The 9,649-nt window shown below is 38.1% G+C and overlaps 1 pseudogene; it reads left to right on the top strand.

Annotated features, from left to right (window-relative positions):
* Positions 1-486: 486 nt before the first annotated feature.
* The window catches only part of LOC118828303, a 29,375-nt pseudogene continuing 20,212 nt past the window's right edge, over positions 487-9,649 (top strand).

Below are 9,649 nucleotides of genomic sequence, written 5' to 3'. Positions count from 1 at the left end.
TCACCTCCCTGATGTCGTGCTCCTCTTCAAGAACGAAGGACAAACAACAATAGGTCAACAAAGTTTTTTATATTATAAAAACGCCCTCAGTCTTGGAAAAGATTAAGAAATACTTCCTCTCAGTAAGGTACTATGGGATATGACACACACTCTCAAAGTCCTAGAATCAATGATTTTCTTTAATGTTTGTTAAAGGTATTGGTTGTAAGGGGAGAAGGGGCCATATTGGGAAATAACTCTGGTGTATAGGAAGCAAGATGAATCATTAAAACTTCAAATAACAAATTGAATGGCCCCTCCTGATACTTTAAAATATCCTACTTTGGAACAAGGGTAGGGTTATCTTTATCTTATGGGCAGGCCCAAGTCTATTGGATGCTTACTCAGGATACCAAGGAATTATTAGCTGATTGATCTTGTGTTAGCAGTGCTCCCCAGCTTTGGATTCTAAGCCTTGTATTGCATTAGCAGTAAGGAACAGTGTCAATGGAACCATATGTGGTCGTTGCTGTTGGCTTACTGATCTGTATCTCCTGTCTGCTTCTCATTTTATCATGGAAAAAGGGCTTTGGAAGAGGAAAGCTTCCACTTGGTCCTGTTCCTCTTCCCATTATTGGCAATATACAGCAGCTGGACCTTAAGAATGTCTCAGAATCTCTTTGCATGGTAAGTAAACAACTCTTGCTCCTGTTGGTTTCATTCCTGACTAATGGCTGTCAATTTGTTTTGGGAGACTTTTCAAGCAGCTTATTTGAATGAGTACAACATGTTAGAGTAGGTGGATATCTTGTAGGTTTTCTAGACCTTATTTTGATTCACTGTAGTGGCCATCAGGGCCCAGTGTTTCAGCAGTAGCTGGGTGCTATCAAGTCCCTGTAGGTATCGATGAAATCCATTCTACAAAAAGTGCCATCCTATGCTATTACTGTTCACATTGGCCCTGCAAAGTTCTAGGAGAAAATGCCATCAGTCCCACTTGAAATGCTCACTGCCCCCTGTGGGAAGAAAGGGGGTGTTTAATGTGCTTGATTATTGCTGCTGCCTGAGGAATGAGTCGGTTCGACCAATAGGTAGGGACCTGCAGCCTTTGTTGGATCGGAGTGGAGAATGTTTTCCTTGCATATTCCTTCACAGGAGCCTTCAGGCAGCTTCTGTGTACAACCCCAGTCCTTGCATGTAATTTTAAATGTGCTTGGCTGAAAGCAAGCTCAGCCTCAAGAGGAACCAGCAAGTTCAGAACTCAGACCTGTAGATCTCAAAGCCTTTTGAAAGGTAGCCTGGAGTGAGTGGTAGAAAAGGCATTGAACTTGGTATTAGAAAGGCCTGGGTTCAAGTCCAGATTGTCACAGTTGATAGCTTTGTGCTTTGGGTGATTCATGATGACGTCTGTGGACCTTAGTTTCCTATGTCTGTATGAGAACATTATCAATAAGTATCGTATTTGCCTCACAGAGTTGTGAGAAAAATTGTGTGAGGTTAACCTGTGAAAACAAAAATATGTTCTCATTTTGACCTAGTAGATTTCCTAACTGATATTTTTATCATATCCTCCCCAGATATACCCTGATCTTTGTGGCCTCAGTGTCCTCATCTGTAAAGTTATGATTGGCTTAGGAGTTCTTCATATTGGGAATATGAACTCCCTGTGGGTCTGTCGATATATTTCAGAGGTTCTGTGAGTTTGGATGGGAAAAATGACATCTTTATTTTATTCTGATATAAGTGGTTTCCTTTGTAATCCTATGTATTTTATTTTAAAAATATCTTTCAGAGGAACACACAGGCTTCTCCACACTATTTAAAGCATCCACAACAACAAAAAAGATTAAGAACCTGTGGTTTAAATGCTCTCTAAGGTCCCTTCTGGATCTATACCCATGATGCAATGATACTGATTTGTAGGATTTCTATTGGAATCAGGACCTCTTTTTGCTCCAGAATTTCACTGACATCCTTGTCCCTATTCCCCACTCTGCTATTCTTTTTTTTGGCAATGTTTATCCATTCATTTTTTTCTTTTTATAATTAAGATTTTTTATTCTTAGTTTACAACACTAAGTTCCACATAACTTTGAGTTCCAGATTTTCTTCCCCCCTCCCCAGCCCCCTTCCCACCCCAAGACGGCATGGAATATGATATATCTTCTACATATAACTTCACATTGAACTTATTTACACAATAGTCAGGTTGTAAAGAAGAATTACCACTAATGGAATGAATCATGAGAAAGAAGAAACAAAACAAAACAAAAAAAAAACCAAAGACAAAAACAAAAAAGAAAAAAAAAGGGGGGGGAAAAAGGCAAGCATAAGGTATGTCTCAATCCGCATTCAGACTCCATAGTTCTTTCTCTGGATGTAGATAGCATTGTCCATCGTGAGTCCTTTGGAATTGTCTTTGCACCTTGTATTACTGAGAAGAGCGAAGTCTATCAGGATTAGTCATCACAGAATCCATATATCTGTGGCTGTGTATAATGTTCTCCTGGTTCTACTCCCCCCACTCAGCATTATATAGTGTAGGTTTTTGCAGGTTATTGTGAAGTCCGTATCTTCCCCATTTCTTATAGCACAGTAGTAGTCCATTACCTTCAAATACCACAACTTGTTCAGCCATTCCCCAATTGATGGGCATCCCCTAGACTTCCAATTCTTTGCTACTACAAAAAGAGCTGCTATAAATATTTTTGTACACATGGGTCCTTTTCCCACTTGTGTGATCTCTTTGGGATACAACCCTAGAAGTGGTATTGCTGGGTCAAAGGGTATGAACGTTTTTATAGCCTTTTGGGCACAGTTCCATATTGCTCTCCAGAATGACTGGATCAGTTCACAACTCTACCAGCAATGTAGCAATGTTCCAATTTTCCCACATCCTCTCCAGCATTTACCATTTTCCTGTTTTGTCATTTTAGCCCATCTGACAGGAAAGATGTGGTATCTAAGAGTTGTTTTGATTTGCATTTCTCTAATCAGTAGGGATTTAGAGCATTTTTTCATATGCCTATAGACATCTTTAATTTCTTCCTCTGAAAACTGCCTGTTCATATCCTTTGACCATTTCTCCTTTGGGGAGTGACTTGTATTCCTATAAATTTGGCTCAATTCCCTGTATATTTTAGAGATGAGGCCCTTTGTCAGAGACAGTAGTTGTAAAGATTTTCTCCCAATTTTCTGCTTCCCTCCTAATCTTTGTTGCATTGGCTTTTTTTATACAAAAACATTTCAGTTTAGCATAATCAAAATTATCTAGTTCGCATTTTGTAATGCTCTCTATCTCTTGTTGTGTCATGAATTCTTTTCTTTTCCATAAATCTGATAGGTAAACTATTCCTTGCTCTCCCAAATTGCTTAAAGTATCAGCCTTTATTCCTAAATCATGAACCCATTTTGACTTTAGTATTAGTGTAAGATATTGGTCTATGCCCTACCATTTTCCAATTTTCCCAGCAGTTTTTGTGAAATAGTGAATTCTTAGCCCAGAAGCTGGATTCTTTGGGTTTATCAAAGAGTAGATTGCTATAGTCCTTCACCACTGCATCTTGTGTACTTATCCTATTGCACTGAACCACAACTCTGTTTCTTAGCCAGTACCAGGTAGTTTTGATGACTGCTGCTTTGTAGTACAGTTTAATATCTGGTATGGCTAGGGCACCTTCCCTAGCATTTCTTTTCATTAATTCCCTAGATATGCTAGACCTCTTGTTCTTCCAGATGAATTTTGTTATTATTTTATCCAGCTCTGTAAAATAATTTTTTGGTAGTTCAATTGGTATGGCACTGAATAGATAAATTAATTTAGGTAAAATTGTCATTTTTATTATATTAGCTCAGCCTAACCATGAGGAACTGATATTTTTCCATTTATTTAGATCTGACTTAATTCATGTGAAAAGTGTTTCATATTTATGTTCATATAGGCCCTGGGTTTGTCTTGGCAGATAGACTCCCAAATATTTTATAGTGTCTACAGTAACTTTGAATGGAATTTCTCTTTCTATCTCTTGCTATTGGGCTTTGTGAGTAATGTATAGGTATGTTGAGGATTTATGTGGGTTTTATTTTATATCCTGCAACTTTGCTAAAGTTGTTTATTATTTCAAGTAGTCTTTTACTTGATTCTCTAGGATTCTCTAAATAAATCATCATATCATCTGCAAAAAGTGATAATTTAGTTTCTTCATTTCCTATTGTAATTCCTTCAATTTCTTTTTCTCCTCTTATTGCTACAGCTAACGTTTCTAGTACCAAATTGAATACTAGGGGTGATAATGGACATCCTTGTTCCTTGATCTTATTGGGAATGCATCTAGCTTATCCCCATTACAAATAGTGCTTGTTGATAGTTTTAGATAGATGTTATTTATAATTTTAAGGAAGGCTTCATTTATTCCTATGCTTTCTAGTGTTTTTAATAGGAATGGGTGTTGTATTTTGTCAAAGACTTTTTCTACATCTGTTGAGATGATCATATGGTTTCTGCGAGTTTTGTTGTTGATATGATCAATTATGCTGATAGTTGTTCTAATATTCAACCAGCCTTGCATTCCTGGAATAAATCCTACCTGGTTGTAGTATATCATTCTCGTGATAAGTTGGCTGCAATCTTTTTGCTAATATTGTATTTAAAAATTTTGCATCAATATTCATTAGGGAAATTGGTCTATAATTTTCTTTCTGTGTTTTGACTCTTCCTCGTTTAGGTATTAGTACCATATTTGTGTCATAAAAAGAATTTGGAAGGACTCCTTCTCTGCCTATTTTCCCAAATAGTCTATAAAGAATAGGAATTAATTGTTCTTTAAGTGTTTGGTAAAATTGACATGTAAAAACCATCTGGCCCTGGAGATTTTTTTCTAGGGAGTTCATTGATGGCTTGCTCAATTTCTTTTTTTGAGATGGGATTATTTTGGAATTTTACTTCCTCTTCTGTTAACCTGGGCAATTTATATTTTTGTAGATATTCATCCATATCCCTAAGGTTGTCAAATTTATGGACATACAATTGGGCATAATAATTCCTAATTATTGTTTTAATTTCCTCTTCATTGGAGGTGAGTTCACCCTTTTAATTTTTGATACTGATAATGATTTTCTTCTTTTTTTTTAATCAAATTGACCAAAGGTTTATCAATTTTGTTGGTTTTTTCATAAAACCAGCTCTTTGTTCTATTTATTAATTCAGTAGTTTTCTTAATTTCAATTTTATTCATCTCTCCTTTGATTTTCAGTATTTCTAATTTGGTATTTAATTGGGGATTTTCAATTTGTTGTTTTTCTAGTTTTTTCAGTTGCATGCCCAGTTCATTGATCTCCTTTTTCTCTATTTTATTCATGTAAGCATTTAGAGATATAAAACTTATCCTAAGAACTGCTTTTGCTGCATCCTATAAGTTTTGGTATGTTGTCTCATTATTGTCATTTTCTTGAATGAAGTTATTAATTGTCTCTATGATTTGTTCTTTGGTCCACTCATTCTTTAGAATTAGATTATTTAGTTTCCAATTAATTTTTAGCTTATTTTTCCATGGTTCTTTATGACAAATGATTTTTATTGCATTGTGATCTGAAAAGGATGCTTTGACTACTTATGCCTTTCTGCACTGGATTGTGAGGTTTTTTGCCCTAGTACGTGGTCAATTTTTTTTTATTCTTTTTTTTAAATTTAATTTAAATTTATTTATTTAACATATTTGGTTTTTAGCATTGATTTTCACAACAGTTTGAATTACAAATTTTCTCCCCATTTCTACCCTCCCCCCCCCCCACTCCAAGATGGCATATATTCTGGTTGCCCTGTTCCCCAGTCAGCCCTCCCCTCTATCACCCCCCTCCCCTCTCATCCCCTTTTCCCTTCCTTTCTTGTAGGGCAAGATAAATTTCTACACCCCGTTGCCTGTGTATCTTATTTTTTAGTTGCATGCAAAAACTTTTTTTTTTTCTTGAACATCTGATTTTAAAACTTTAAGTTCCAAATTCTCTCCCCTCTTCCCTTCCCACCCACCCTCCCTAAGAAGTCGAGCAATTCAACCTAGGCCACACATGTATCATTATGTATAACCCTTCCACAATACTCATGTTGTGAAAGGCTAACTACATTTTGCTCCTTCCCAACCCATCCCGCTTTATTGAATTTTCTCCCTTGACCCTGTCCCCTTTCCAAAGTGTTTGTTTTGATTACCTCCACCCCCATCTGCCCTCCCCTCCATCATCCCCCCCCCCTTTTATTTTTATTTTTATCTTCCTCTGTCTTCTTTCCTGTGGGGTAAGATACCCAACTGAGTATGTATGGTATTCCCCCTCAGGCCAAATCTGATGAGAGCAAGGTTCGCTCATTCCCCCCTCACCTGCCCTCTCCCCTCCTCCCACAGAACTGCTTCCTCTTGCCACCTTTATGCGAGATAATCCACCCCATTCTATCTTTCCCTATCTCCCTCTCTCAGTATGTTGCTCTCTCATCCCTTAATTTCATTTTATTTCTTTTAGATATCTTCCCTTCATCTTCAACTCACCCTGTGTCTGCTCTCTCTTTTACATATATATATATATATACACATACATACACATACATACATATACACATAGATATATACATACATACACATTCACTTACATATATACAAAAACATATATATATATATGCATATTCCCTTCAACTACCCTAATACTGAGGTCTCATGAATCATACACATCATCTTTCCATGTAGGAATGTAAACAAAAGAGTTCAACTTTAGTAAGTCCCTTGCAATTTCTGTTTCTTGATTACCTTTTCATGCTTCTCTTGATTCTTGTGTTTGAAAGTCAAATTTTCTATTCAGTTCTGGTCTTTTCACTGAGAAAGCTTGAAAGTCCTCTATTTTATTGGAAGTCCATATTTTGCCTTGGAACATGATACTCAGTTTTGCTGGGTAGGTGATTCTAGGTTTTAATCCTAGCTCCATTGACCTCTGGAATATCGCATTCCAAGCCCTTCGATCTCTTAATGTAGAAGCTGCCAGATCTTGGGTTATTCTGATTGGGTTTCCACAATACTCAAATTGTTTCTTTCTGGCTGCTTGCAGTATTTTCTCCTTGATCTGGGAGCTCTGGAATTTGGCGACAATATTCCTAGGAGATTTCTTTTTGGGATCTATTTGAGGAGGCGATCGATGGATTCTTTCAATTTCTATTTTGCCCTGTGGCTCTAGAATATCAGGGCAGTTCTCCTTGATAATTTCTTGAAAGATGGTATTTAGGCTCTTTTTTTGATCATGGCTTTCAGGTAGTCCAATAATTTTTAAATTATCTCTCCTGGATCTATTTTCCAGGTCAGTGGTTTTTCCAAGGAGATATTTCACATTGTCTTCCATTTTTTCATTCCTTTGGTTCTGTTTAATAATATCCTGATTCTCATAAAGTCACTAGCTTCCACTTGCTCCAATCTAATTTTTAAAGTAGTATTTTCTTCAGTGGTCTTTTGGACCTCCTTTTCCATTTGGCTAATTCTGCCTTTCAAGGCATTCTTCTCTTCATTGGCTTTTTGGAGCTCTTTTGCCATTTGAGTTAGTCTGTTTTTTAAGGTGTTGTTTTCTTCAGTGTATTTTTCAGTATTTTTTTGGGTCTCCTTTAGCAGGTCATTGACTTGTTTTTCATGGTTTTCTCGCATCCTTCTCATTTCTCTTCCCAATTTTTCCTCTACTTCTCTAACTTGCTTTTCCAAATCCTTTTTGAGTTCTTCTATGGCCTGGGGCCAGTTCATGTTTTTCTTGGAGGCTTTTGTTGTAGGCTCTATGACTTTGTTGTCTTCTTTAGGCTGTATGTTTTGGTCTTCTTTGTCACCAAAGAAAGAATCCAAAGTCTGAGACTGAATCTGGGCGCGTTTTCGCTGCCTGGCCATATTCCCAACCAACTAACTTGACCCTTGAGTTTTTCAGTGGGGCATGACTGCTTGTAGACTAACGAGTTCTATGTTCCACGTTTGGGGGGGAGGTGCCAGCTCTGTCAGACCCGCACTACTCCTTCCCCAAGAACCCCCAGCCCGGGCTGGGCTTAGATCTTCAGCAGGCTGTTGCACTCCTGCTCTGATCCACCACTTAATTCCTCCCACCAGGTGGGCCTGGGGCCAGAAGCAGCAGCAACCCCACCTCCGCTGCCCCCGGGGCTAGAAGCTGAACCGCGAACTCCTTCCACTCCCGCAGCTTTTCCCACTAACCTTCTCCGCAGTCTTTGGTGTTTGTGGGTCGAGGGGTCTGGTAACTGCCGCAGCTCACATATTCAGGGCGCTAGGGGCCCCATCCGCCCGACTCCAAGTTTGGTTGTTCCACGCCGCTCAGGCTGGGCTCTGTTCCACTCCGTTCCCAGCTCCCAGCTCCCAGCTCCGTGTGGAATAGACCTCACCCAGAGACCATCCAGGCTGTCCTGGGCTGGAGCCCTGCTTCCCTCTGCTGTTCTGTGGGTTCTGCCGTACATGGTCAATTTTTGAGTATGTGCCATGTACCGCTGAGAAAAAAGTATATTCCTTTTTATCCCCATTCAGTTTTCTCCAGAGGTCTATCATATCTGCCTTTTCTAAAATTCTGTTCACCTCCTTAACTTCTTTCTTGTTTATTTTGAGGTTAGATTTATCTAGTTCAGAGATGGGGAGGTTGAGGTCTCTCATTACTATAGTTTTTCTGTCTATTTCTTCCTGTAACTCCCTTAACCTCTCCTCTAGGAATTTGCATGCCATACTTCTTGGTGCATATATGTTAAACAATGTTATTGCTTCATTGTTTATGGTGCCTTTTAGCAGGATGTAGTGTCCTTCCTTATCTCTTTTAATTAGATCTATCTTTCCTTTTGCTTTGTCTGAGATTAGGATTGCTACCCTTGCTTTTTTTACTTTAGCTGAAGCACAATATATTTTAGTCCAGCCTTTTCCCTTTACCCTGTGTGTATTCCCCTGTTTCAAATGTGTTTCTTGTAAACAGCATATTGTAGGATTATGGTTTTTAATCCATTCTGCCATCTGCTTCCATTTTATGGGAGAGTTCATCCCATTCACATTCACAGTTATGATTACTGTCTGTGTCTTTTTCTCCATCCTATTTCCCCCGTTTATGCTTTTATTTCTCCCTTTCCCCTTCCACTCCTCAACAAAGTTTTGTTTTGACCACTGCCTTCCTCAGTTTACCCTTCCTCTTGATTCCCCTCCGTTATCTTACTGTTTTCCACTTGCTACTTCTTCCCTCCCTTCTGACCACCCCCCTCCCTTTTTCCCCCCTTTCCCTTCCTACTGCCTGTAGGACAAGTTAGATTTCTACTTATCAGGGCATGTTATTCCCTTCTTGTACCAAATCCAATGAGAGTAAAGCTCAAATACTGCTCTTCTCCCTCCCTTCTTTTCCCTCTACTATAATGTGTTTTTGTGCCTCTTCATTTGATGTAATTTACCCTTTTCTACTACCTCCTTACTTCTTCTCCCAGAACCTTTTATATCTCTTAATTCTTTTTTATCCTTATATCAGTTAATTATACAGACATCCACAGTCTATGTGTATCCCTTTCAATTATCATAATAACTGTACTACTATATATATATATACATATATATATATATAACATATATAAGATGATATAGTGCTATATAAAGATGTAAATAATTTTCCCTTATTGATTAATAAGGTTTGT

Source organism: Trichosurus vulpecula, chromosome 8, assembly GCF_011100635.1.
Source record: "Trichosurus vulpecula isolate mTriVul1 chromosome 8, mTriVul1.pri, whole genome shotgun sequence".
In the NCBI taxonomy this organism is placed as follows: domain Eukaryota; kingdom Metazoa; phylum Chordata; class Mammalia; order Diprotodontia; family Phalangeridae; genus Trichosurus; species Trichosurus vulpecula.
The sequence above is the reverse complement of the archived record's forward strand: the minus strand, read 5'-3'. Positions and strand labels throughout refer to the sequence as shown.